This window comes from Eptatretus burgeri, chromosome 3 (assembly GCF_056783735.1).
Source record: "Eptatretus burgeri isolate ZD-2024b chromosome 3, Ebu_testis_v1, whole genome shotgun sequence".
Classification (NCBI taxonomy): domain Eukaryota; kingdom Metazoa; phylum Chordata; class Myxini; order Myxiniformes; family Myxinidae; genus Eptatretus; species Eptatretus burgeri.
Genome location: NC_140963.1, coordinates 53875680 through 53899151, shown reverse-complemented (window position 1 = coordinate 53899151; position 23472 = coordinate 53875680). Strand labels below are relative to the sequence as shown.

The 23472-nt window shown below is 32.8% G+C and overlaps 1 protein-coding gene and 1 long non-coding RNA gene across 2 annotated transcripts in view; both read right to left on the bottom strand.

Annotated features, from left to right (window-relative positions):
* The window catches only part of LOC147029906 (ubiquitin carboxyl-terminal hydrolase 2-like), a 66101-nt gene that overhangs the window by 3043 nt on the left and 39586 nt on the right, over positions 1 to 23472 (bottom strand). The window lies entirely within an intron of this gene.
* LOC147029908 (uncharacterized) lies at positions 16557 to 19372 on the bottom strand. The gene is made up of 3 exons (XR_015056133.1): positions 18983 to 19372; positions 18722 to 18885; positions 16557 to 18624 (listed from the first exon to the last, which is right to left on the bottom strand). It is a non-coding gene; the product is annotated as an uncharacterized LOC147029908 (long non-coding RNA).

Genomic DNA, 23472 nt, shown 5'->3' with positions numbered 1-23472 from the left:
CTCAGCCTGTCATCCTTCCGAGGTCGGCGAAATGAGTACCAGTGTACTGGGCCGGTGTATACCCCGGTTAAAATAGGTGTACCATATCCCTGTGTCGTAAGAGGCGACCAGGGTTGCGTCAGGAAGGGCATCCGGCGTAAAACATGTGCCAAATCACTATGCGGATCATACGGATGATCCGCTGTGGCGACCCCGAACGGGAGCAGCCGAAAGAAGAAGAAGATATATATATATATATATATATATATATATATATATATATATATATATATATATATATATATATATATATATATATATATATATATACTAGCAGGGATACCCGTGCTCCGCACAGGAATCCCGTGGATGACAGCGGGTCTGAAGGAGTTTATGTCACAACTAATTGTAAAATTGTAGAGGCTGCCACCATTATTATTTTTTTATTGCGCATCAGATAAAAAACTATTAAGCCTCAACAATGTGAGGCTGGTTTCATGTCATCATTTGCGACTTAAATTATACGTCGGGCATTACCCAGCCTGGCCCAGCGTATTTGTTTTTTTTTACGTCTGTTATCCTGATAAAAAATTATGTTATATTATGTATACGAAGTTACAACGTACCTACGCCCTTAACCATTCTATAAAATATCTACATAGCCCAAAACCATTTAATTATAAAATATTATACACATATGCCATGCACCATCACCATTCTATTTATATCTGTAATATGTATATATATATATATATATATATATATATATATATATATATATATATATATATATATATATATATATATATATATATATATACAAACCACCACCACCATTTTTTTTATTTCCCACCACCATTTTTATTTTTCACCAGTAACATGTATTTCCTTCATCGCACATCCTATTCCCGTTTATGAAATAACTGAAGTAGCTCAATAATTTCAGTGGAGTGCTCGAGGATCAACAATATTTGATGTCTTCCCCTCTGGGGCCAATATGTATAAAGCCTCCGATGATCCCACTCTGGAGCATCCCACATATAGCTGACCATGGGAAAAGCAAGGAGTGAATAATTCAGCCCTGCTACTTTCAATGACCGTCCTTGTGCCTTGTTGATGGACATCGCAAAGCACAGGCATTCAGGAAATTGTAGTCTCTTAAATTCAATCGTTGAATTTGATGGAATGAGTGGAATTCGCGGAATGAATACATCTTCTCCTTTCGCACATCCTGTCATGATAGTGGCCTCAATTACATGTAGTAGTAGTCTTTTCACAATCAGTTTAGTTCCGTTGCAAAGTTTTGGTGCATCTCGATTACGTAATAACATAATAGGGCATCCAACTTTTAACGACAGATTGTACGGAGGCAATCCTGGTTATTCCAATGAGTTTAGAAATTCTGTGGGATAATGTATGGCTTGCTCAGTATCCAGTGTGGTGTTAATAGAATTGTGACTATGTTGTTTGCCTGGAACTACTTGTAATAACTGATGGTTTATTACACGGACTGTTTCATTAAGTGGAGCCAGAATTGTTCTTTCACAGAGCCACTGTATGTTTTTGTAATTAGTCGTGAAATTGGGATACACATGAGTCTCTAATTCTTCGATAGATGAAACTATTGTACCACAGTCATCGGGAATAGATATTACATCATTTGTGTTCAGGATTTCACCATTTCCAAGTTTTTGAAGTAATTGTGCGAAATTGCCAGCATCTAAATCACCATATAATTTGACCCTCATATTTGTTGTTGGATGGATAGTTTGTACGAATGTCCAGAGGTAGGAAGATTTTATACTGACTTTCATTTCATCAGCTGGAGTGTCACAGGGTATTACAGGTAAAGTTTGTCTGAAATCGCCAGAAATAACCAGCGTAACTCCACCTATAGGCAGGTCTACTCCTCTTAAATCTCGCATAGTTCTATCTAATGCTTCGAATGCATCCTTAGGCGACATCGTACCTTAATCCCAAACTATGAGGTCGCAATTCTTCAGCACTTTTGCTGCTTCAGTTTGTCTGCCAATGCCACAAACCGGATATTCCATTGTAGCTGGGTCGAGAGGCAATTTGAAAGGAGAATGCGCTGTTCGGCCACCTGAAAGTAGTGTTGCAGCTATACCAGATGAAGTAACGGCTAATGCGATCTTTTTCTGGCTCCTCATCTTAGCAAGCAAAAGGTTGAGGACAAATGCTTTGCCAGTACCACCCGGGGCATCCAAGAAAAATATCACACCACTTCCCTCTTGAACCGCTTCAAAAATCAGTTGATATGCATTACTCTGATCCTGTACCAGAAGCGGCTCATTGTCAGAAGGAAACTTTGCGAGAGTATCTGTGTTGTAGTTTGTTTCACGGAACCATTCTCTACTGATGGTTGCGCTTTCAGACCTATTAGAAGAGGGAAGTCCCCACTTCGTTAAATCTTTCCCGCTCATGTATAATACCAAATCTTCAATGTATATCAGAGCCTCGTTCAACATATCTGGTGTGTACTGGATGTCCTCTTGGGGATGTTCTCTTTGGAGTCTGTTTTATACATCCTCAGACAGGGCCTCTTTGTGAATGTCCCATAGGCTCTTGGGATCTGACATCTCACACGCAGTTATCATAATAGCAAATAGATACCTCATGGTCGATGGGGATTGAGAAACAGTTGCCTCTTCAAGCGTGGCGTTCCAATGGGCATCGTCTTCGAGGAGTATGAGGAGATTGCAAGCCTCACGGAATGTGCTGCAAATTTGCCCGTCCACTGTTCTCAGGTCAATGAAACTCACTGGACCTCGTTTCACATGCAGGAGGAGGCAGACGCAGAAACACTCAAAATTATTGGGATGTACTGTGAGTAGGGTAAGAATACTGATTCTGGCTCACTTTTCCCCATGTAAATGAATGGGGGATTTTCAGCGATTTATATTTTTTTTCCCTAAAAATAAATCCCCTTTTTATCCCAAGGTATATTTATTTGTCTCCCCTTTTAACTTGGAGGTTGAACCTCATTGAATTGAACACCTGGGGGTTGAACAGCTCACTCATTGAACCTATAAAGATTTGTTCATTCTCAAATTCCTTCAATAGTTTAATTTTCTTTGCACAATAATCCCCATCTAAAATATTGACAAACAAAACATTTGAATCTTTATATTTTTGAAGATACCCCTTTTGTGCCATTACGAAATGATAAACTTCTCTTAATGCTCTTGTTTGACCACCTCCTGAGCCACATATCATTTTGAGATTATAGTAAATTGTTTTTTCATTGTTCAATTGATAACCATCAAAGTTTTCAGTCCATTCAAGGATATTCATTTTTTTCTTTACATCCTCTAACTTACTAGTTTTTAAATTAATTCGCTTATTTGTTTTATTTACCTTTGTTTTAGTTATTTTTTCAATAAGACTTATTTGATATTTTTCACATTCATTATGTTTTCCATTTATATACCAAGACTGAGATTTTCTCCACTCTTTAGTTTGATTAATACTTGGTTTAACCATTTATATATTGTGAAAAAACGCGGCGGTAGCCCTTAAAAACCCTAACCCATCTTCCCATCGTTAAAACATAATCTATTTTATACACTCTATCATACAATATCCATATGGAACACAATCTATTCCATTATCTAAAATAAATCTCTTATCATCAAAGGCTCCTAATGCCTTTTTATTTACTTCTTCACTATATATGTTATGTTTATAACTTCTTATTGTATTCATTTTCCTATATTCTTCTTTCTTATTCATCAAACAATTATAATAATTTCTAAAAGTTATTGATTTCTTTATTACATATTTCTTTATTCCCTTTAACCTCTTATCAATCTGTTCACCATACTTATAAGCATATGCCTTTGCTCTCAATCCAATAAACTCACTCATTACTTTTCCACCCAACTCATCCTTAAACTTACCAATAACCTTTTCATTCTTTTTGGAAAATAACTCACTCTTCTTGCTGAAATTACTTGTATCATATACTCCAATATTTTTCTTCATATCTTCATAAACATCATCAGTTTTTATATCTAGGATAAAACTATCAGTATCCATATACAACAATGAAACATTTTCACCATACTCTTTCTTTAAGTCATTATACAAATAATCATACATCAATATCTTTGATAAATCAAGAACTGCTGTTCCAATATAAATTGGTTTATCCATTACAATACTTTCCTTTTTCATATGAATTGCAGAAAAGTTCTCTGAAAAAACCTCTTCTCTCTCAAAACTTGGTTTATTTATCAATCTCGAAGCTTCTTTCCAAGATGTTGCGAATCTAATGTTTTGCCTGTTTCTAACATTTTCCATAGTCTTTCCAAATACAGCATTATTCATTAATTTATAAAAGTCCCCTTCAAATTTTACTTTTGTATTTGCTCTCATATCTGTATTGAATTGAATATACTTTTTCACCCAAGGACTTTGTTTAAATTTTAAAACTCTATGAATTTTAGCTACTCTCAATCCTTCTCTCAAAAACTGTTTTAAGCTTCTCTGATGCAAAACATATCCCTCTTTATCATAGAATGTTGTTAATAACTTTTCTGTTGATTTACCTTTAATATTAAAACTTTTATGATAATCACTTAACCATTCTTTCTTTGGAGTTTCTTTCTCACATGCAAAAGGAAGATCTTTATGCTTATTATGAAGATCACTCGGGTACCTCAAATCAACTTCAAAATAATAACCTTCTTCTTCGTCATTCAATTCCTCTTGAGAAGAAATAACAATATTCATCAAAGCCTTTTCATAATTCTTTTCTTCCACCCACTCTAATTTACCATAAGGTAGAGATTGAGACATTGCCCATCCATACAAATTATTAGCATCAAAATACATCAAATAATTACTATCTTTTTCACTATCATAATTTGGGAGATATTTATTATTTGCTTTAGCATATCTTTTGAACATACTTGTGATATTCCACCTCTCTTGGACTTCTCAATCATCAAAAGCATATCCACATCACTGATTAAATCTATATCTTGTTTTGTCATTTTCAACATTGCACTCCAAGCTAAACCAGGAGCTGTGAAATAGTGGGCAGGATCTAATCCATAACAATTTTTATTATGACAGAGTGATCTAAAAGCTTCAAACACATCAGCTAACAATAAAACATCTGTTTTTAGATATAAATCGTGATATTCTCCAAGGTTCTTTATCTTAAATATTTTCCATATTTCTTGTGCGTGTTTATATTCCTTATCACTTATCTCTTCTTCATAAAGGTTATTATAGAAACTTTCTTTTGAAGGAAGTTGTGTTTCTTTAAATCTCATAAATGAATCCATATAATCATAAGGATAAATTCCCTTACTTGTAAGAATTTTCTCTTTACTTTGAATTTCATTCCTTGTTTGAATTTCCTCTCTCGTAAGAATTCCTTCTTTAATCAGAATTTCATCTTTAATCTGAATTTCCTCTTTAGTGAGAATTTCCTCTTTTGGAAAGAATGAATTAAGATTTGGAAAAGAGTCTGTGGAGCTTAGATTTGATGCGAGGTAGGCTAGTGGTGTTCCCATAAACTTGTAAGAATCTAAAAACCTAATACGAGTTAAAGGTTTTGTGAATATCATTTTTGAAAATGAAATATACTTTTGACTTGTGTTTGTTATAGCAGAAATATTCCCTGGTGTTTTTGAAAGTTCATTTATAAATAGATGTGTATCATAGTTGGCGCTGTTGTGAAGAAAGACTGGAATAAAAGAAGGTAATTTATAATTAAGATTACAACAGGAATGAGCGGGACCTCTATATTTACCAGTAAGATGACAATGGTCTCTAACTTTAGACTCCTTAATTTTCCCCTCACAAATATGACAGATATTGTTCATTCTAAATTCTAATTTTTCTTCTTTGGTTAATTTCATCGGTTCATTTGTTTCTTTCATTAATTTAGTGAGTCTTATACAATCCTTTTCTAATCGTTTTACAAACTCTTGTGAAGCATTTTTTCCACGATAATGTTCAAGTTTGTTATACTTTTCTCCAACAGATGATTTGATATAATAACAAAAACCACAAGGAATATGTTTTTGATATTTATTTGTATATGGTTCTTTTGGATTAGGAGAAGCAGTATTTATCTTTTTAAGGATACATTCAAAATCAGCGTATATCACAAATGGGTGCATGATAGATTTATTATAATCTTCAAAATAAATCTTTTCACCAGGTTTAGGCATTGTAATTACAGCTGATTTATGATTACTACAATATTTTGAATGTTGTTCTAATCGTTCTTTTGTATGAAATGAATTAAGACATCGCTTACAAGGATATATTTTGTTTGCTGTTCTGAATACCTGAGAAGAGATTAATCTTGATAAATTATTGATGTATGTGTAATGTGAATTCTTTCCAACACTAAAATATAAAAGGTCAATGTGTGTTTCTTCATTTTTATAGTTGTTTGAAATTTTTAATATTTGAATTTTGTTTGTATCCGTTAATCCATATACATTAATAGAAAGATTATTCTTTTTCTCAAATTTAGGAATATCTGTTAATGGCATTGGGAATTTAAAATCTTTAATGTCCAAGGTATTCTCATATTTCATATATTGTTTTACTCTTTCTGAATTACATTTTGGTGGATGTAAGTGAGCAAGAACAGACCAGAGAAAACATTTATTATCATTGTTCTTAATATTAACAACTGCCTTCTTTAGTTTTATTTCTTTTGGTAATTCAATATAAGAAGAAGCTTTAAGAGGGTTTGATTTTAGAATGTGTATATCTAAAAAGATGATTTTTTTAAGATTGAATCCACTTCCTACCACTGTATTATCAACATCCTCCTCTTGTCTTGATAGTTCTTCATAAACCCCACTATTCAAAAAATCTTGAAATGATGTTATAAAATGAAGATCTGTTCTCATATAAGGAGTTTGTTCTTCATCTTGTCTTTTCATATTCATTTTCACTCCCATATAAAACTTTAAAGTTTTTATTTCTTTTAATGTCTTTTTAATAAATTTTTCAACATCGGGTTTCACTATTTCAATTGATTCAGCTATTGATGATGGACTGGGTTCTCCAAATTGAAAAATCCTTATTTTTATATGCCCTTTAAATGCCTCATCAGTGTTTTTAATATAATAGTCTCCCTTTACTTTAAACTCATTTTTCTTGTGTTTTTGTGATTGAAGATGTTGATTATAACTACTCTTCAAAACATCCTTTGAACAGATATCACAATGTTTTCTTTCCAACTCAAGAGGAGATATTTGATGAAATAGATTAAATGTGTGTTTGTTGGTTCGGAGGTGTTTTCTATAATGTTTATATTCGTGATTACAAACATCGCAGTACGTTGTATTCACCATATTTATAGAATAAAACTTTGCTTAAACTAAAATTTTCTTGATGAAAATTTCGTTTAATTTATAGGTGAATCTGTGCTTAAAAACATTTTATCCTCCAACTTTTTCACTTAATAAATACAATGTTTCAAGACACAAAAGACAAGTTTCAATCAATCTCTTCATCTGTTAAAGATACTGAGAAATATGTCAAGGATGTAAAATTGAACAAAGATAAATATAACAACTATTGGATAAAAACTATTATGGTAAATAATATGAGTTCTTCAATTTCCTTCAGTGGAAGGGCTTTTAGTATACCTGGTAGAACATCAATTAAAGTATCTCTAACAAAAGTTTCTCCTCTCCTTCTAGTAATATATTCAAAACTAGAAAAAGCAATGAAACAAGAAAAAGTATCAAAGAACAAAAACCTTATGGATGAAGCTTTAGAAAGAAAAGATAAGACCATCTGTAATATGCAAGGAGAAATTTGTATTTTTTTCAACAACCCTAAAGATGTAAATCTTGATGAAATAAAGGATGTTAATATATCAGGTGAAATGACATTTCGTTCAATAGTAGTTAACGATAATTTTAAAATTACCTTTAATATAAAAAATGTTGTCGTTGAATCTGATAATGAAAAAAGTATATCGATATCGATGGTAATATACAACTGAAAGTATAGATGAATTTCAGTTTAAGTAAAGTTTTACTTTATAAATATGCTAGACTTTCCTGATTCTCCATATGACAAATTTGAGAATTGTCCTGCGTGTGAAAGACAGGGATTAAACACAGAGTCAAAAGCCTATAAACAATGTATATTCTGTGATTATCTTCTAATTAATGATAATAAAAAATATAAAAAGGAAAATAATTCTTTTAGATTTACACCAAAAATGAATTACTTTACAAGATTGATTAGAGAAATGAATGTAAAGTATGAGGATGATAACACACCTTTCCTTACAAGGGAAGAAACTGAACGTATAAGAGAAATGTTCAAAGGATTGTTGTTGTATATTATTCATGGATGTAATTTTCAGGGAAATATCAACACAAGATATTGTATAAATAAAATAATGGATTATCTTGAAATTAAACCTGAACTTAGGATAAAATATAGAGTTTCTAAAAAAGCCAATAATAAATTAAATAACCTGTTTTTCAAATATATAAATGAATGATTTTTTACCTATTTGGGAAAATAAGATAAAATTTAACAACCATAAAAATCTCCCAAATTCATTAAGATGTGTCATAGTTGGTTCAAGTGGATGTGGAAAAACCTGCTTACTTTTAAAAATGCTCCTCACTCCCAACTTTTTAGATTATGATAATTTAATAATTTTCACAAAGTCGAGTTTTCAACCAGAGTATCAACTACTCTCACAAGGTTTTAATGCTGGTCTTCAAAAAGAAGATATAATAGGTTTATTTAAACGTCAAAAAAACCTAAATGATTATAACATTGAAGATATAATTCAACTATTTTGTGATACACAGAGATGTAAAAAGAAATCAAATCTTATAACTTGTATTCTTAGTGATAATACGGATGATATACCGTCTCCCAAGATTTGGATAAATCAAAAAAGAACCTCGTTATCTTTGATGATTGTGTTAATGAGAGAAACCAAACGGTAATGGACAGCTACTACACAAGAGGGAGACATTCTTCTTGTAATTGTATTTATCTTAGTCAATCGTACTTTCAACTTCCTCGTCGTTCCATCAGAAACAATGCTAATACTTTTATTTTATTCAAGTTAAATTCAATAGATATCAATAATTTTTGGAGAGATAATTGTTCTACATTATGTAGTAAAAAGAAATTTGAGGATTATATGAAGCACACGACTGAAAAATATAAATATATTGTTGTGAAACAAGATGAGATATTAAGGGATATATTTTTTGTTTTATAAACAATTACATATATAAATGACAACTATTATTATAAATCTTGTGGGTAAATCTGCTTCTGGAAAAAACTTTCATAAATCAAGGTTCTTGTGTAGTACAAATGAGAATATTGTAAATTTACTTAAAAAACACCCCGTGATACGCATTGTATCAACCACAACTAGAGCAATAAGACCTGGAGAAGTAAAAGGTGAAGATTATCACTATATTTCAGTGGAGGAACATATGCGATTGAGGAATGAAGGACAAATATTTGAGGAGGTTTCTCTTGGTACAACAAAATATTCACATTGTAAGAGTGAGTTAAAGAAACTAAAATCTGGTGGTGTTGGGATATTAGAAACTAATCCAGAAGGAACGAGACAAATTATTAAATATCTGAGCGGAGTGAAGATTTTATCATTCGGTTTTGATGTTGATGAAGAAACTCAACACAAACGTATGAAAAGCAGAGATGCAAGGATTAGTGAAGAAGAAATTACAACTCGCATTAATGTTAATAAAGAATTTGATGAAATATTTAAAGAAAAGGATTTATTTGAACACATCTACTTGAATGATGAAGAAAAGGAAAATTTCCCTGTTGATCTTTACAATTCATTAAATGATATTTTACAATAAATAAATGGATACAAAAGAAAGAGCAAGAAGATTTAAGGAACATCAAGAGTTGGTTTCAAAAGTTGTAAAACAACAGGAAGACATAAAGAAGAAACGCAGACAGAAACTAACGGGCGAAGAAGCATTTGAAAAAAACAAGAGAAATTTTTTAAACCACTTTTAAAAACTTCCCAAGAAAAAATGAAAGATGTTTCCACAGTTCCCACAGTAGAATATACTCCTAGAAAGCTTCAAATGTTAAAAGATTTCAGTCAAATGACGGAGGAAGAATTAGAGCATTTAGGAGAATTAGAATATGATGATGAAGGTTTATTTCAACAACTGGAAGAGATTAATCAACCCCCTGATTATATTGTGAATGCTGTTCAAAACAATGAATATTCAGCGGATTCAAAAACCAAAGCAGGACTCATTCCAACAGAACAACCAGCAATATTTCATCTTGTTCAAGAAAAGGTATTGATATTTAATGATGAATTAAGGTTCTTAAGTTCTGCTCAACCCCTGTTAAACTAACTCCGAGATTAATGTTTCTTCTCACAAAAGATGGAAGACAAGGTTCAACTGTGAGGGATGAATCAAAGTATATTGATAAACCATTGGATATGGAAAATAATGATGATAGAGTATATATTGATTTGCTGAACACTCTAAATTATAAGGTTATTCTTTCTGGTAAAAGTAGGAAGAATGAGAAGGAGAAACACATTATTCAGGCTTTAAGTATCCTTGGTTCAGGTATTAGTTTTCTTCCAAATGACCCATCGCAATTAGTTAATAGACTGTTATTGTTGTTCGGCAGTAAGAAGGCTGGAAATAACAATTGTTTTAATGAAGCATCAGCCATTTTAGACCAGTTGATGAACATGAAAATAATTAATAAATCTCAATATAAAGACATTTTAACTCATATTAAATAAGATGAGAAGCACAATCCTGAGTTTTAATTTCACAACAAGCGACCACACATCTTCATTCCCATACCCACTACAACTTGACACAACAAAAGAATATGAGGCATCTTTATTGTCCATGGAGACTTATAATACCTTATTTAATATAACCGAGAAAAATGACAAGTTTAGTTATAATCCGGGAAGTGGATACAAAACGATAACAGTCTCACCCGGAGCATACGAGATTTCTCAAATATCTTCCGAAATTGCTCGTCTTATGAAAGAACAGGGTGATGAACCAAAAAATATTGTTATAAACATTCAAAAACATACTTCAAAATCAACGATTAAAGTTAAAAATAACTACAAGGTTGATTTCACAATTGATAATTCATTTAGAGAGTTATTAGGTTTCTCCTCAAAAAAGATTGAAACTAATGGGACGTTTTACAGTGATAATGTCATTCAAATATCCTCAGGAATAAATTCGGTGTTAATTCACTGTGATTTGATTGATGGTGCTTATAATGATGGATTAAAAACAAATACAATATTTTCATTCAGCGCATACTCAACCCCAATTGGTTATAAATTCAATATGGAGCCTAAAAATTTGGTTTATCTACCTGTGTCAGGAAAAACCATACACAGAGTAAATTTTAGGATAACCGACCAAGATAATCGTGTGATCTCTTTTAATGGAGAAGTTATATCCATCAGAATTCACCTACGTGAAGTTTTTCAATAAATAAATACGATGGTTATTGTGAGGAAGCACGAGTTGGGAAAATATAAAATAATTACAGGGGATGGGATGTTCCTTTCCCCGTACTACAAGGGTGAAGGTATGTATCTTGGTAGAGGATACTATAAACCTAAGAGACAAAGGGGTGTTGGACATCAATTTAGAGGAGATGGGATAATTGATACTCTCATGGGTATTGGTTCAACTATTCTTAAACATAAAGACCTAATTGGTTCAACTGCTTCTGCTGTGGGAAATGTAGCAGGTGCTGTAAAGAGTATAAAAGATGCTCAGAAAGAATCTCATAAATTACAAGCAATAAAAGAAATTAAGAAAGGTAAAACTCAGTTGTCCCCCCAAGAACGACAGAAAATAATTCAAATACTTGGATCAGGGTTTCAAAAGTTTTAACATCTTTTTTCCTAAATAAATACAAGTATGGAAGCAATTGATAGTATCTATGATTTGGATGATACTATTATTATCTCAAACTCCACTAAAAAAGAAGATTACTTCAAGGTAAATGCAATAACTGGAACAGACTGGAATACAAATGGTACAAAAAGTTTTGAAATAAATAATCAACAAACCTATTTGAATCTCTCCGAAAGTTTCTTGTTGTGTAAATTTAAATTCACTAAGGCTGGGAATAACACAAACGCTACACTTGTAAATGATTTCTTCTGGAAAATGTTTGATAGTGTGCGATTGTATATTGGAACACAAGAAGTTGAAGCGGTTGATTATGTCTCTGCTGTATCTGAAATGATGAAATTTACACTCTATACATTCAGTGATAGAATGGGAAAGGGGTCTGTCGAAGGTTTTATTCCTGATATGTCAACGGGAACAAACACAGACCCTGGATATATTCAAAGGAAAGGAATGTATAATGATGATACAAAAGCAGAAAATAGTTTTACTGTGGCAGTTCCTCTTAAAGGTATATTTGGATTTTGTGATTATGATAAAGTTCTGTATGGTCTTAAAATTAGATTTCAACTACAAAGGAATGATAATGAAAATAGATTGCTTTTTGGTGTTGGTAATGCTTTTGGTGATCAGAATAAATTTGTAATTGAGGAGATGAGTTGGTATATCAGTGAATATACTCCTAATCTTAAAACAGAAGAGATGTTGAATCGAAGACTTAACTCAAAAAAACCACTCAGTGTATCATACCTCAAAAGAAGATGTCAACACGTTAAACTCAATCAAACTACTTACACGTGGAATTTGGGTGTTCTGGAAGGAAAGCCACGATATCTGTGGATGATTTTTAAAAAGCCAGATGGTGATACTGCGACTGATAAGAATAATGCATTGAGTGATAATGCTAAGGTGAAACAACTTCGCGTTTCTCTAGATGGAACATTTTATCCACGAGATAGATTGGAAATTAATTGGGAAAAAATGATTTTGCTGAAGCATACAAGTCTTACCAAAAGGTGTGTGAAAGTAATGGAAATAAAGAACCTATTTTGGATATGACAGCATTTAAAAGTTTGTATACAATCTATACGTTTGACCTGAGCGCTCAAAAAGAAACTATAAAGTCTAATCGAGTGGATACTTCCCTATACATTGAAAGAGGAGAGAGTGAAGAAGTTGATACATATTGTTTGCTTTTGGAAGAAACAGAATTGCAGATTAATACAGATAATGGTGTGATGATTAGTCTCACATAATTTTTTGTTAAATAAATGAGTGGCAAAGTACCAACTGGGGTATATGTTAATCAAATCAATCTTCATAAACTATCATCTTGTGTTCAAAATCAAAAGCCTTGTACGATTAACGTTAATACAATTCAGAGAAAAGGAGCAGTAAGAATTGATGTTTTGCTCACAAGAGAACAGGTTAAAATCTTGAATGACACTGGCTCACTTAAAATTAAAATGACAAAACCAATGTTGAAAAAATATTCAATAAGAGAGACGAGTGGAGGATTTCTCCCATTTCTAATTCCTTTATTTGCTGGTTTAAGTGCGGTTGGAGCATTGACGGGTGGTATTTCAACAGCGGTCAAAACTGCCAACGAAAGGAAGGCTCAACTCCAGGCTCAAAAAGAATTGGAAAGACATAACAAAGAGTTGGAGAAACAAATTAGTGGAAGTGGTGTAATTGTAGATTTTGCTGAAAAACTTGAAGGTCTGCCTGATAAAGCGAGATTGTTAGTTGGAGATATGCTTTCTTCTCTTGCACAAGCAGGTGTAAAATTAACGAAAAGAGGTAATGGATTATATCTTTCTAATAAATAAATGAGCATTGATGAGTGGTTGAAAGAATTTGGAAAGAATACAACATCAAATTTACAACTTGTCAAATATTGTAAGAAATTAAAAATTCATAATGTGGTTATTTGTATGAGAGATGAATTAACAAATGTGTCGAAACATACAAAGAATATTATTATGAACTTAGAAGATAATGATGGGAACGGTTCTCATTGGGTTTGTATTTTTAATAGTCAAGACAAATATTATTTTGATAGTTTTGGTCTTCCACCACCTGTTGAAGTCATAAAATTCTTACAGAATGGTGTTTATCAAACATTTCAAGTCCAAGAATTAAATTCCAAGTGTTGTGGTCAATTATGTCTATATGTGTTATTTCAACTCAACAAAAATAAAAAATTTTATGATATTATTTTTAATCTAATATAAATGACTTATGTTGGTAAAGATGGTTCTATCTTTGGTGTATCTCAAGAACTGGATATTGATTTATCAAATTATTACACAAAGGCACAGGCTGAACGATATAAATATAATATAAACAAAAATATTAACATGAAAAATGCTTATAAATTAAAAAATTATCCAAGCCCGACTGACGCGAATGACTTGGTGAGATTAAGCGATTTATCACAATATATATACTTAAATAAAACTGCTGTGTATTCTAAAGATACAGAAGTGTTGATATTATCTCCAGGTCATACAGAATTCACAGTTCGAATTAAAATAAATTTTTATAAAGAAGGGCGTATCGTTTGTATGAGAATAGAACAATGGGGGTATGATATGAATGATTTAGGGTATAATTGGTCATTTAAAATTAACCTCGAAGACCTGGAACAATTAAATCAGTCTCGTAAGGAAGAATATTATCCACTTGGTATCGAGAATGAGTTTTGTGGAGCCACGATTAGTAAACAACAAATAAAAGAATTTAATAAGGGTAAATATAATAATGGTTTTGCCCTTGTTTATCTCATGAAAACAGAAAAAACAGGATTATATATAATAAGTAAGGAAATACAAAATGATTTAACTATGGGAAGATGGGGAGGTGTTTCGTGCCATAATATTATTCTAACATATATTTCTAATACATAAATGACAGCAAGAAGGCTTCAAGAAAATTATCATTTCTGTGTTCAAGCATACCTTCAAGAAAAGGGTATTCGGTATTTTAATAAATATGTTCTACAACATAAGAATGAGGTATTTTCAATAAAAGATTGGCATTATGCTGATGTTGATAAACCAACAACTTTAGATTTAATTAGAATGTTAAATAATGAAAAAATTATAAGGTTAAGAAAAGGTAAGGCTCTTTTAGAAATTCAAAAGAAATTTTATTGGTATCCTGTTGTAAAAAATTATTTTGGATACAGGAATAACAAGAAATCCTGATGAATATATGTATAATATTCTATGGGGTGTAAACGATTCAAGTATAGTAAGGGATGAGGAAGGAGTTGAAGAAGAGAGGGAAGAGGAGGAAAAGGAGGAGGAGGAGAGAGAGAAGGAGGAAAGAGAGAAGAGAGAGAGGGAGGAAAGAGAGAGAATGAATAAATATCAAAATATGGAAACCAGTGAGATTCAAAAAAGAATAGAGGTATTAAAGAAATTAACTTATCTCACCAGGGAGGAATACAAAGAATTAAAAAGTCTATTTACAATACTTTCGACAAGACTATCGACATCGAGAAGACATGTATTTTAATTCAAGTTTTTTCTTAAATAAATGGAGGAGAGAGTGAAGGCATTTCTAAGGATTCTTTATGTTTTAAAAATTAAGATTCAAATGTGCATGTTGGAAACTAAAAAGGTTTTTGCACTCTGCAGAAATTTTTCTCATAAATAAATGAGTTATTGTCTCAAATGTAAAAAGAAAACTAATACTAAAAATATTTCATATATTAAAAGTAAAAATAACAGGGTTATACAAAAAGGTATATGTTCGGTGTGTGGTTCAAAAAAATCAATTTATCTCCAAACACAAACTCGGAGGAGATATACAAAAGTTTTTATCAGGAAGTAAATTTACAACTACTGGAATACCAGGGGAATTACATCTTCCAGGGTATTCTTTCTGTGGTCCAGGCACAAACTTGGATAAAAGATTAGATGAGGCAGACAATCCTAAATCCTGGAGTAAACCAATCAATAGAGTTGATGAAGTGTGCATGAGACACGATATTGATTATGGGAATACCACAACGTTGGAAGAAAAGCATGAAGCCGATAGAGAAATGTTATATAATTTGTCTCTGATACAAAATCCAACCTTGAGAGAAAAAGTTGATAGGTTCATCGTGAAGAAGATGATTAGTGCTAAATTGAAACTTGGACTTGGAAATTCAAAAACTTATAGGCTCTAATGATGCCATTAAGACTGAAGAGCAATTAGCTGATGAATTACATAAACCAATATTCACAAAGTTTCAGAGAAGGAAAGTTTATTCCAAGGAAGTTGATTATATCTGGTCTGCTGATTTGATTGAACTCAATAATGATAAGGGGTACAAGTATGCTTTAACCGTTATTGATTTGAGGAGTAGATATGCGTGGGTTGTCCCTTTAAAAAACAAAACAGGTAATACTCTTGTGTTAGCTTTTCAACAGATATTTAATAAAAGTAAGAGAAAACCTAAGAAATTGTGGACTGATGAGGGTAGAGAGTTTTAAACAAGACATTTATGAATTTTTTAAAAAATAACAGTATTACATTATACAGTACCTTTAATGAAGGGAAGGCAGTTGTTGTTGAACGTTTTAATCGTACCTTAAAAGAGAGACTATATAAAAAATTCACACAACTCGGTTCACAACAATGGTTATCTTTTATTCAGGATATTGTGGATAAGTATAATGACACGATTCACACGTCAACGAATATGAAGCCATCAGAAACATTTACAAAATTAAAATATGAAAAAGAGATTAATGTCAGAAAACCTAAGTTCAAAGTTGGTGATATCGTAAGAATATATAGGTGGAAATCTCATTTTGAAAAGGGTTTTACTGAACGATGGACGAAAGAACTTTTTAAAATTGTTGATGTAATAGATACAGTTTCTTGGACTTATAAAATATATGATTTGGAAGGGGAAGAGATTTTAGGTTCATTTTATTCACAGGTATTACAAAAGACAAAACTAAGCATATAATACACCTTTGTGGACACTCGAGGGCCAAGTCCGAGGTGTATAACAGTATATAATGTGTGTCAAGGGGGACGTTCTTAGATCTGTGAACCCCAAACACAGAATCCTCAACTGAATAGTCAAGGCTTAACTTTTGTTTGTTGATGTGTATGTGTGTGTGTGTCCCAACCCTCACATTCAAAATCTCAACCCCAACCCTCACATTCAAAATCTCAACCCCAACTCAATCCTCGCCCAACACAATGTCTTTTTCAAAATGAGATTTCCACCTATATATATATATATATATTTTTACGTTTTTTTTTTCTTCTTCCAATTCTGTCTTTTAAGGCTTTCAGGTTTGATGACGTAGAAAGGGGGAGTAAGCCTGCACTTTCTTCCCAGAACTTTCTTGATCTTGCTCCCATCAAGCACCATCCGACAAAGAACTACATCGATAGGTTTAGATCCCAAAGAGTGATAGCAACTCCAAAAGTCTCCAAAATATAAATAAATAAAATAATAATAATAATAAATAAATAAATAAATAAATAAAAGCCCCCAAAAAAGTTTCAAGTGTCCAACATAAACCCAACTTTCCAAGTCTTCAAGGTATAACCACATTCCCGTTGAGTTTCCAAGATATGTATCACATTGTGAGTTATCAATCCAGAACCCACATTTCAAGTATTCAAAGTAAAACCAACTTACAAAGTCTCTTAAGGATAACTCATTTACTGATTTTTTCAAAATTTGTGAGTCTCCAAGGTAGGCCCCATATTTAGAACCATCTTGGCAGAACCCTTTTCCTGAGTCTCCAAGGTAGTTATTTAAACCATCAAGGCAGAACTCATTTACTGATTTTTTCAAAATTTGTGAGTCTCCAAGGTAGGCCCCATATTTAGAACCATCTTGGCAGAACCCTTTTCCTGAGTCTCCAAGGTAGTTATTTAAACCATCAAGGCAGAACTCATTTACTGATTTTTTCAAAATTTGTGAGTCTCCAAGGTAGGCCCCATATTTAGAACCATCTTGGCAGAACCCTTTTCCTGAGTCTCCAAGGTAGTTATTTAAACCATCAAGGCAGAACTCATTTACTGATTTTTTCAAAATTTGTGAGTCTCCAAGGTAGGCCCCATATTTAGAACCATCTTGGCAGAACCCTTTTCCTGAGTCTCCAAGGTAGTTATTTAAACCATCAAGGCAGAACTCATTTACTGATTTTTTCAAAATTTGTGAGTCTCCAAGGTAGGCCCCATATTTAGAACCATCTTGGCAGAACCCTTTTCCTGAGTCTCCAAGGTAGTTATTTAAACCATCAAGGCAGAACTCATTTACTGATTTTTTCAAAATTTGTGAGTCTCCAAGGTAGGCCCCATATTTAGAACCATCTTGGCAGAACCCTTTTCCTGAGTCTCCAAGGTAGTTATTTAAACCATCAAGGCAGAACTCATTTACTGATTTTTTCAAAATTTGTGAGTCTCCAAGGTAAAACTTGTATTCTGGCTCATCAAGGTATAACTTGTTCAGTGGGTATTGTCTTGATAACTCACAATGAGTACTATTGCTGTAAAACTCTTTTTCAGGATTTTGCTGGTCTCCAAGGTATAACTCTTTGGTTGGGTCATCAAGGACGAACTCGTTCTGTGGGTCTTGGTCGCTCATAAGGTCTTCAACCAAGCCAACAATTTCGCCCCAAGTTGTAGCAAAAGCAGTATTTTCATTTCGTATTTCAGACACAATTTCCTGTGAGAGAAAATAATAATGTATTAATTAAGTTATTTAATTATTAAATGAGTATGCTTCAATCAAAGTTTGAAAATAGGAAAATAAAAAATCTTACCTCAATAGATAAGAGGTTTGAATCCAGTTCATCAACTTGAAGGTTTAGTTCCATAGAAGACAGAGAGTTCCAAGGAACACCAAAGTCATCCCACTCAAGGTCTTCAACCAAGCCAACAATTTCCCCCAAGTTGTAGCAAAAGCAGTATTTTCAGATACAATTTCCTGTGAGAGAAAATAATAATGTATTAATTAAGTTATTTAATTATTAAATGAGTATGCTTCAATCAAAGTTTGAAAATAGGAAAATAAAAAATCTTACCTCAATAGATAAGAGGTTTGAATCCAGTTCATCAACTTGAAGGTTTAGTTCCATAGAAGACAGAGAGTTTGAGACAAGCACACAGAACACCATTGCCAGCAAGAACAAATGTTTAAAATGGAGCCTGGGTTTGAAGCTTTTATAGAGAAAGACTGGTGGGTGTGGTTTCCTTTGGAAATTCCCTGGGCAAGCCTAGGCAAGCCTTCATTGGGAAATTTTTCAAAACCATAACATCCTGTAATTTTCTAGTGATTTCTTTGTGAGTCAGAGATGAACTGGAAATGATGTAAGAGTGGGCGGGGCTTAGCAAAAGTAGGCGGAGCTTAGGAAAAGTGGGCGTGGCTTAGAAAAAATACCTTATGAAAAGTGGGCGGAGCTTAGCAAAAGTGGGCGGGGCTTAGGAAAAGTGGGCGTGGCTTAGAAAAAATTCCTTATGAAAAGTGGGCGGAGCTTAGCAAAAGTGGGCGGAGCTTAGGAAAAGTGGGCGTGGCTTAGAAAAATACCTTATGAAAAGTGGGCGGAGCTTAGCAAAAGTGGGCGGAGCTTAGGAAAAGTGGGCGTGGCTTAGAAAAATTTCCTTATGAAAAGTGGGCGGGGCTTAACAAAAGTGGGCGAGGCTAAAAGAAAAGTGGGCGGGGCTTAACAAAAAATAACCTGTGGCTCAGGAGGTGGTCAAACAAGAGCATTAAGAGAAGTTTATCATTTCGTAATGGCACAAATGGGGTATCTTAAAAAATATAAAGATTCAAATGTTTTGTTTGTCAATATTTTAGATGGGGATTATTGTGCAAAGAAAATTAAACTATTGAAGGAATTTGAGAATGAACAAATCTTTATAGGTTCAATGAGTGAGCTGTTCAACCCCCAGGTGTTCAATTCAATGAGGTTCAACCTCCAAGTTAAAAGGGGAGACAAATAAATATACCTTGGGATAAAAAGGGGATTTATTTTTAGGGAAAAAAAATATAAATCGCTGAAAATCCCCCATTCATTTACATGGGGAAAAGTGAGCCAGAATCAGTATTCTTACCCTACTACTGTGTACACTCGACCCAATGCGTCAGATTTGTAAATACCGGGATATACTGGTACTTCTGAACCTTGCTTCCTCCTGTTCCAACGTTTCTGACTCGAGTTCCAAGTGAAATACGTTGGCACCTGAGCATACAGTAGAGCTCGAGCAAAGTCATCAATTTCGCATAGTTTGAAAAATGCCAGTAAGTTAGAAATTGGAGGTTCTTCCGTCGTAAGTCGACGACTACCTGTATGTACAAAAAAAAAAGACTTGTGTTAATCATGCATTAAAAGAGGCGTTTGTTGATGTGTATAGGGCCTATGATAAGTGGGTTGAATGCATGTCATAATTCGGAAACGGGAATTCGGAATTAACTGTAGCACTATTTTTTAATTCTATTGCAAATGGCATTGGCCATTCTGCTGAACTTGAAAAATTAACGTTACGAAAAGTGTGTCGAATGCATAAGTCATAATTCGGAAACCGGGAAGTCGGAAGTCATTATCTTCAATTGACTGTAGTATTAATTTCTCATTCTCTAGCAAATTCCGTTGGTCCCATGTCAATCGGCTGAACTTGAAAAATTAACATGACGCAATCAGGTGATGACGTCATAATTCGGAAACCGGAAGTCAGAAGTTATTATCTTCAATTGACTGAAGCATTATTTTTTCATTCTATTGCAAATGGCATTGGCCCCATGTCAATCGGCTGAACTTGAAAAATTAACGTTACGAAATCAGGTGATGATGTCATAATTCGGAAACCGGAAGTCGGAAGAACAATTCTTTTACATCGGGACACTCCTGGGTACATGTTCTGTCAGCATGTGAAGTTTGGTGAGGATCAGTCCAGTTCTTTTCGCGTGCATAGGTCACAGAGAAACACACACACACAGACACACAGACAGACAAACTTTCAACTATATATATGTATATATATATATATATATATATATATATATATATATATATATATATATATATATATATATATATATATATGAGTAGTAATGCCCGGCGTTGCTCGGGCTAGCAATAAAGCCTGGCGTTGCCCGGGCTTTCTTGCAAATTTCCTGAATAGCTGTTTGCGGTTAGGGGTTAGAGTTGCAGTTCGGGTTAGCGGTTAGGGTTAGAGTTAGCTGTTAGCGTTAGGGAAAGGGTTAGTGTTGGGGTAGCTAACCCTAACCCTAACACTAACCAAACCCTAACCCTAACAGCTTGGCGTAGCGGAGGTAAACAGCGCCCGGGGCAAAGTGGAAATTTGCGTCCTCCGTTGGCCTTAAACTTGAGTGGATTTGAATGGAAACTTCCATGAGGGATATCGATTTTTTTTCGAATATCGGAAGTGTTATGGAAAAAATTTATAGCCAATGACCTAAGTTGGACCAAAAGCCATAATCGTACCGAATTTGAATGGAATCCGTTGGAGTTTGTGAAAATGCATCAAAACGAATTTTGAGGGGCCTCTTCAGGAAGACAATAATATCATTAGTATATGTGCCAAATCTTGTTTCATTTCATGCAGTAACAAAAATCTGATGGTGGAACAAAGAAAGGGGTGTGCCGAAATATTTATATTTATATATATATATATATATATATATATATATATATATATATATATATATATATATATATATATATATATATATATATATATATGTAGGGTAAGAATACTGATTCTGGCTCACTTTTCCCCATGTAAATGAATGGGGGATTTTCAGCGATTCATATTTTTTTCCCTAAAAATAAACCCCCTTTTTATCCCAAGGTATATTTATTTGTCTCCCCTTTTAACTTGGAGGTTGAACCTCATTGAATTGAACACCTGGGGGTTGAACAGCTCACTCATTGAACCTATAAAGATTTGTTCATTCTCAAATTCCTTCAATAGTTTAATTTTCTTTGCACAATAATCCCCATCTAAAATATTGACAAACAAAACATTTGAATCTTTATATTTTTTAAGATACCCCATTTGTGCCATTACGAAATGATAAACTTCTCTTAATGCTCTCATCTGACCACCTCCTGAGCCACATATCATTTTGAGATTATAGTAAATTGTTTTTTCATTGTTCAATTGATAACCATCAAAGTTTTCAGTCCATTCAAGGATATTCATTTTTTTCTTTACATCCTCTAACTTACTAGTTTTTAAATTAATTCGCTTATTTGTTTTATTTACCTTTGTTTTAGTTATTTTTTCAATAAGACTTATTTGATATTTTTCACATTCATTATGTTTTCCATTTATATACCAAGACTGAGATTTTCTCCACTCTTTAGTTTGATTAATACTTGGTTTAACCATTTATATATTGTGAAAAAACGCGGCGGTAGCCCTTAAAAACCCTAACCCATCTTCCCATCGTTAAAACATAATCTATTTTATACACTCTATCATACAATATCCATATGGAACACAATCTATTCCATTATCTAAAATAAATCTCTTATCATCAAAGGCTCCTAATGCCTTTTTATTTACTTCTTCACTATATATGTTATGTTTATAACTTCTTATTGTATTCATTTTCCTATATTCTTCTTTCTTATTCATCAAACAATTATAATAATTTCTAAAAGTTATTGATTTCTTTATTACATATTTCTTTATTCCCTTTAACCTCTTATCAATCTGTTCACCATACTTATAAGCATATGCCTTTGCTCTCAATCCAATAAACTCACTCATTACTTTTCCACCCAACTCATCCTTAAACTTACCAATAACCTTTTCATTCTTTTTGGAAAATAACTCACTCTTCTTGCTGAAATTACTTGTATCATATACTCCAATATTTTTCTTCATATCTTCATAAACATCATCAGTTTTTATATCTAGGATAAAACTATCAGTATCCATATACAACAATGAAACATTTTCACCATACTCTTTCTTTAAGTCATTATACAAATAATCATACATCAATATCTTTGATAAATCAAGAACTGCTGTTCCAATATAAATTGGTTTATCCATTACAATACTTTCCTTTTTCATATGAATTGCAGAAAAGTTCTCTGAAAAAACCTCTTCTCTCTCAAAACTTGGTTTATTTATCAATCTCGAAGCTTCTTTCCAAGATGTTGCGAATCTAATGTTTTGCCTGTTTCTAACATTTTCCATAGTCTTTCCAAATACAGCATTATTCATTAATTTATAAAAGTCCCCTTCAAATTTTACTTTTGTATTTGCTCTCATATCTGTATTAAATTGAATATACTTTTTCACCCAAGGACTTTGTTTAAATTTTAAAACTCTATGAATTTTAGCTACTCTCAATCCTTCTCTCAAAAACTGTTTTAAGCTTCTCTGATGTAAAACATATCCCTCTTTATCATAGAATGTTGTTAATAACTTTTCTGTTGATTTGCCTTTAATATTAAAACTTTTATGATAATCACTTAACCATTCTTTCTTTGGAGTTTCTTTCTCACATGCAAAAGGAAGATCTTTATGCTTATTA